Consider the following 7,198-nt stretch of genomic DNA (forward strand, 5'->3'; position numbering starts at 1 on the left):
TACATGGGTAATAATCCTCGATCTCAAAACAATCCTTATAGCAATACTTACAATGCAGGTTGGAGGAATCACCCAAATTTTTTATGGGGAGGACAAGGAAATCAGAAACCACCACCCCTTCCAAGCTTTCAGCAACCACCATACCAGCAGGAGAAAAAGTCGAACCTCGAGGAGATGCTAAACAAATTCATCTCGGTGTTAGAGAATCGTTTTCAGAATACCGAGACGACACTCAAAAATCAACAAGCATCAGTCCAGGGGCTTGAAACTCAGATTGGACAGCTCGCCAAGTTGATTTCTGAACGACCACAAGGTAGCTTGCCAAGCAACATTGAATATAACCCAATGAGCAACTCAACGCAATTGCCATTCAAGATGAGGAAGGGTTAGTGGCAAAACCAAGGCTAGAATCGGTGGTAAGCGAAGGTAAGAATGAAGTAGGCCAAAATAAACAAAAATCGGTAAGTCTAGAATATAAACCTCGTGTGCCATACCCCAATGCAACAAGGAAAGACCGCTCAGATGAACAATTTGGTAAATTCCTTAAACTTTTAAAGAAACTACATATTAACTTACCGTTTATTAAAGCATTTTCGTAGATGCCAAACGCAGTCAAATTTTTAAAGGAGCTTCTAGCAAATAAGCAAAAGTTTGATGAAAGGTCGCATGTAGAGCTAAACGCGGTTTGCTCAGCCATTCTTCAGAATAAGCTACCCAACGAACTAAAAAATCCAGGGAGTTTTACGATTCCTTGTTTAATTGGTAGTTTAGATGTTAATAATGCGTTGGCTGATCTAGGGGCTAGTATCAATGTTATGCCTTACAAATTGTTTAAGCAACTAGGTCTAGGGAAACCCAAACAAACTAGGATGAGCATTCAATTAGCAGATAAAACTGTTAGATTTCCTAGGGGTATTATTGAAGACGTACTCATTAAAATTGACAAATTTATATTCCCAGTTGATTTTGTTGTTTTAGACATAGAAGAGGATATTAACGTTCTTTTAATTTTGGGAAGACACTTTTTAGCAACTACTAGAACAATTATTGACGTTTGCACAGGTGAACTCACACTTCGTGTAGGAAACAAAACAATCACCCTTCAAGCTCGCAACCCGAACAACACATCGAAAATTGAAGGTGATTGTACAAATTGTTCTGCTAAGACTGATCATACGGTGCAACCTATTTTGCAGGAAATAAGTTCAAAGGACACACATGAGCCATGTTCAATCCATAACAAAGGATCTACTCATGAAGAACGAATGTTACAAATCGAGGAGTTAGATGAATGGATGACATTTAAATCGAGAAAACACGATGAACCAAAACTACGCCAGAACGAGCTCAATGCCTCACCAAATCAACTTAAGGTTGGAGACAAAGTTTCATTAGATGCCGCAGATCCTCACATTGACACTGTCAAACCGAATGAAGAAATTCCTCTCATGGTACTTAGCATTTTCCCATTTGGTACAGTCGAGGTAAGTCATCCCAAATTCGACACTTTCAAGGTAAACAATGCCCGCCTAAAACCTTGTTTTGATGGGATTCATAGCAGGAATGAGGAGTATAAACTCCTCGAACCACCATGACCATTCAATGGGGAGGTAAGTCGAGCTTAGACTATAAATAAGAGCTTCTTGGGAGGCAACCCGAGCACTAACAATATTAATTTCTTTAAATTTTAGTTTTTACATCTGACATACTAACCGACTCATGGAACGCAGGCTTTCTAAACCACACACGGCCAAGCACACGGGTGTGCCTTAGGCTGTGTGAAAATAGGGCAAAATTTTCCCCAATACGGGATGTGATCAGTCACCACGGTCGTACGTTAGGACCGTGGCTGAATCTGCAAAAACAACACGGGCGTGCAATACGCCCATGTCGTAGAATCGCAGTTGAGCCTGAGAAAATAGCACGGACATTAGCCACGCCCGTGTCTAGAACCCGTGGTCGAACCTGTCAGATTAATACGGGCGTGGGCCTACATACATGGGCGTGGAAGAAGCAAACGAAGATAGACACGGCCGTGTGACACGACCGTGTGCACCTACAAGCCCAAGGAACACGAGCATGGGCCAAATGTCAGATGTGCCCAAATTCAAAATTCACGAATCACACAGGCGAAAATTGGGGAACACGAGCGTGTCCCCTGGCCGTGTGCCCAAAAATCTATAAATACCCTTCACTATTCATCATCTTCTTCACCCAAAATCCCTAACCCTAGCCGCTACAAGTTTACACGTGTGACAGCCCTAAAGTGACCCTAGTCGGAAAACAGTTTCGGGACCGCTAAACTGAGTCACCAAATTATTTGAATATGATATTTATTGTCTAAAATATGTGATTATGAATGTGTGAAAGTTTTAAGCTTCGATTTAGTAAATTGCATGTGAATTTAGTCAATAGGACTTATGTGTGACACTTTTGAAATGTGATAGGTTAATCTATAAGGATCTATTAGTGCATGTAATCAAAGGGTGGACTTGCATGTCAATTTCCCCATTTAATTACTAGTGGCCGCCATGACAAGGGTGATGGGCAAAACATGTCATAAAACATGTTGTGCTAATGGTTTATGTGAGAAAGGATATAATAATAATGGGAAGGTAAATGATGACAAAAAAAATGTGTGTGGTTGCCCCCTCCATTGCCGTGAATGGAAGAAAGAAAACAAGAGAAAAGAAAAAAATGTTCATCTTCTTCTCCTACCTCTCTCAAGCGAAATTAACCAAGAAATGGAAGAAAGCACACCTAAGGCATTCGGCCATCTTGTGTGGGGGAATTAAGGTATGATATCATGTGATTCTTTTGGAATTTTGTGAAGTTGAGTTTGTTTTGATGCTCATAACATGACCCATGTGTTAATTTTTGAGTTTGTGTTGCAAGAAACATTTGGTTATGTCCTTATATGTCAAATTGATGATAAATTTTTGATATTTGGTGAATGAATATGGGTTTCGGTCATGGTAGATAACAAAGAATGTGGTTGTTGTTCTTGTTAATTTGGATGAATTTTTGGTGGATAGGTGCTTGAATCAAACAAATGATCATGTGTGTACACTAGGTGCTAGTTGAGAAGAATCGGTCACTATATTGGAGGCCATTGCCGAATATGAGTTTAGTTATTGAGAGGGATGAATGTGTTTTGAGTTGATGGAATAAAAGAATGCTTAAAGATGTGTCACAACAAATTATATGTTAAGCTAAGGTTGTTAAATTATCAATCTTTCTTCCTAGCCGAATATGTGTTTATAAAGTTGAGTTGTTAAATAGATTTTGAAGTTAGCCCATGCATTTATTTTTGAATTTAAGAAGAATGATACATTCGACTATGCTTTGATGTGCTTGGATTGTTGTTCATTGAGTAAATGATTGAGGAAGGGTTAGAAGAATTTGAATGCTAAACTAGTTGATTTGTTTGATGATATATATATATATTAAGCAATGGGATAAAATGTGTATTAAGGTAAGTTTCATGGTGATTATGCTTGTGATGTTGGGTTAATATTCGGCATTGAGTAATGTGGGGTAAGGTGATTAATCGGCTATGAAATTAGCTAAATTGAATAGGTATGTTTAATGATATGCTTAGTATAATGTATGATCTTATAACTCGGTTTGGTATTGAGATAAAGGTTAGATGTATGATTGGATTTTGGTATGTGTTAAATTGGTCAATCAAAGATTAAATGATATGTGATTGCCAAATGTGATTGTTAAGTGAATAATATTAGTTAAGTACTTAAGCAAATCTATTGTTTTACTTAAGCTTAAGAGCAAAGAGGATCAAAGTCGGATAGGGGAAAAGAGAAAGTAAACAAATAGCCGTGGACATCTAATCGTCGACCACTTCCGAGGTAAGTTTTAAGCGATTAAACGTTGAGTAAATTCAATCATAATAGGACATAATGAGTTGATTTAATTGAGTTGATTTAATAAGATATGATGTGGCCATGATATGTCTTAAACTCAAATGGTAAGTTCATAAGTGTTTGGACTTGGAAATTTAAGAGCAAATTGTAATAATTTGCTTGGACAAGAACGATAATGTGATTTTAGAAAATCACTATAAATTGTTGGTGTGGAATTATAGGCTGAATAAAATATGTAATCAAAGCTTAGCTGGTCTAGTTTCTTATAAAAGAGACCGTGGAAGCAAATAAATTTCCTATAAAGAGATATTTAAAGTTGTGTGGGACGGTGTCGAATGACTCAAAATCCCTGTTCGTTTTTGGAAAATCATTATAATTTGTACAAAAATGGTTATAAGATAAGATTTATATGCTTAGACTCCATAATGAGTCTAGTTTCAAATGAAATCAAATAGAACACATTATGAATTCTGTACAATGAAAAATTTGATTCGTAGTGAAGAGTGGTCAGATTAGTCAAACAGTGAAATAGGGGAAACTTTAAGAAAAATCTGGTATTGGCCAAACCTAAAATTCTGAAAATTTTATGGATGGAAGATATATGAGTCTATATTAAGGGAAAATTAACGGCAATTGATTTTGAGTTTTGTAGTTCCAGTTATAAATAATTTAGTGACTATTGCTCTGGAAAACAGCTTGTGGTGAATATGTGAATTTGTTGTAAACATAGATGAAACTATTTGAGTTGCTTATAAGCTATGGCTGAAATTGATGTACAAGATAAATATATATATATATATGTGTGATATGTATATGTGGTAAAGCTGAATGGCTAATGTGAAATATATGTGTGATATGTATATGTGGTAAAGCCGAATGGCAAATGTGAAATATGTATGAGATAGGTATATGTGGTAAAGCCGAATGGCTAATGTGAAATATATGTGTGATATGTATATGTGGTAAAGCCGAATGGCGAATGTGAAATATGTATGAGATATGTATATGTGGTAAAGCCGAATGGCTAATGTGAAATATATATGAGATATGTATATGTGGTAAAGCCGAATGGCTAATGTGAAATATATGTGTGATATGTATATGTGGTAAAGCCGAATGGCGAATGTGAAATATGTATGAGACATGTATATGTGGTAAAGCCGAATGGCAAATGTGAAATATGTATGAGATATGTATATGTGGTAAAGCCGAATGGCTAATGTGAAATATATGTGTGATATGTATATGTGGTAAAGCCAAATGGCGAATGTGAAATATGCATGAGATATGTATATGTGGTAAAGCCGAATGGCTAATGTGAAATATATGTGTGATATGTATATGTGGTAAAGCCGAATGGCTAATGTGAAATATATATGAGATATGTATATGTGGTAAAGCCGAATGGCTAATGTGAAATATATGTGTGATATGTAGATGTGGTAAAGCCGAATGGCGAATGTGAAATATGTATGAGATATGTATATGTGGTAAAGCCGAATGGCTAATGTGAAATATATATGAGATATGTATATGTGGTAAAGCCGAATGGCTAATGTGAAATATATGTGTGATATGTATATGTGGTAAAGCCGAATGGCTAATGTGAAATATATATGAGATATGTATATGTCGTAAAGCCGAATGGCGAATGTGAAATATGTATGAGATATGAATATGTGGTAAAGCCGAATGGCTAATGTGAATGTTGTAACATGCGATTAAATGTACATGAAACTTGAAATATATTAGGGTGAGACCCGATGACTACGTGTGGAGATTATGTCAGGTAAGACCCGATGACTACGTGTGGAGATTATGTCCGGTAAGACCCGATGACTACGTGTGGAGAGTATGTCCGGTAAGACCCGATAACCGTGTGGAGATTTAAATGCGAGCTAAAGGTCTCACCGATAATCTGAGTAGAGGTTAAAGCTATAAGACTTCGTAATAAGAATTGCTTATAAATATATTCAATGCGAAAGGTTAAACAGGTATGTACTCCAAGTTTATATATGATGCATACGAGAGCAATCTATGGGACTATTCCTATGATTATGTGACATCGGATTAGTGTGAGAGGTTATGTGAAATCATACGATATATCTATGTCACATGAGCTCACTTTTATGTGAGAGTTTATCTGCCTATTGTATATGATGAGATGTGCATATTCGGTAAAGGGATGGTATGCCCGAAGGAAGAGTGAAAAAAAAAATACGAACAACTATGTTGTAATTTGATTGTTATCTGTTGACACTGCTTAAAACTTACTAAGCATTGTAATGCTTACTCCGTTTACTCTGTTTCCTCTGTCTTATAGGTCTCATTGCGAAGCTGCAGGCTCAGGGATTGTCAGCAACTAGTCACACTATCACTATCCACCGCTTGTTACTGCTATGTTTAGAACTATTTTATGGCATGTATAGAATAGACTAGTGGCGGAAGAATATTTTTGGTTAATGTATATAAGCCATGTGAAAATGGCATCTTTTGAATGTTTACTTAGTGAAGTTTAAATTTTACCTTTGACTGTGCTTAGTACTTATTTAAATGAACGATCTTTAATTCAAGAAAAAGTTCAAAATTTTACTGTTCTGACGTGAGTTACAAGTCTGGTAATGCCCCTTACCTATTCTGGCAATGGTTACGGGATAGGGGTGTTACAACACGGCCTCTCTACCACGCTCGTGCGCCGCCTCCAACTCTATTTTCGACACCCATTCTCATCTTTTTAGCGTTTGTTTACTCTTTTCTATCTATTTTCTTCATCCCTTTTACTAATTTTATGATTCTTATGGTTTTATTTGGCAGATTTTTTATTTATATTCATAGTTCTCACAATAGTCATGATTATACATTTATTCTTTGCCATTTTAGTCAATGCTTTTTGATACATTCATTCTTTTCTTGTGTTCCCATAAGAGTCTAGTTCAGTCATTAAATGTTGAAAATAATCATGCTTTTATTATGTCAAATACTATATAAACTTCTATCATTTAGATTAAACTGCTGAGCATTGTTGGTTGGACTGGTTAGTTTAACTATATTCATGATTACTTCTTGAGTTAGTTAGTTATGTTATATTATTTGTTCTTCTTGCGGGTATACCATGTCAAGCTCACGTTGTAAAATAATTGTCATTCCCGCTTCGAAAAAGTGGAAAGGGGCGTCTTCCTCAGGCCCTACCACAGAAATTTGCCACCCATACCTCTAATTTCCACCCGGCAATCAAGAGGAACTATTCCAAATCCTACGGGCACGACCTTTAGGTGTGGGTCACTGCATTGACTGGACAGCACTTGAACAAGTCCAGT

The sequence above is a fragment of the Gossypium arboreum genome, chromosome 7 (assembly GCF_025698485.1).
Source record: "Gossypium arboreum isolate Shixiya-1 chromosome 7, ASM2569848v2, whole genome shotgun sequence".
Classification (NCBI taxonomy): domain Eukaryota; kingdom Viridiplantae; phylum Streptophyta; class Magnoliopsida; order Malvales; family Malvaceae; genus Gossypium; species Gossypium arboreum.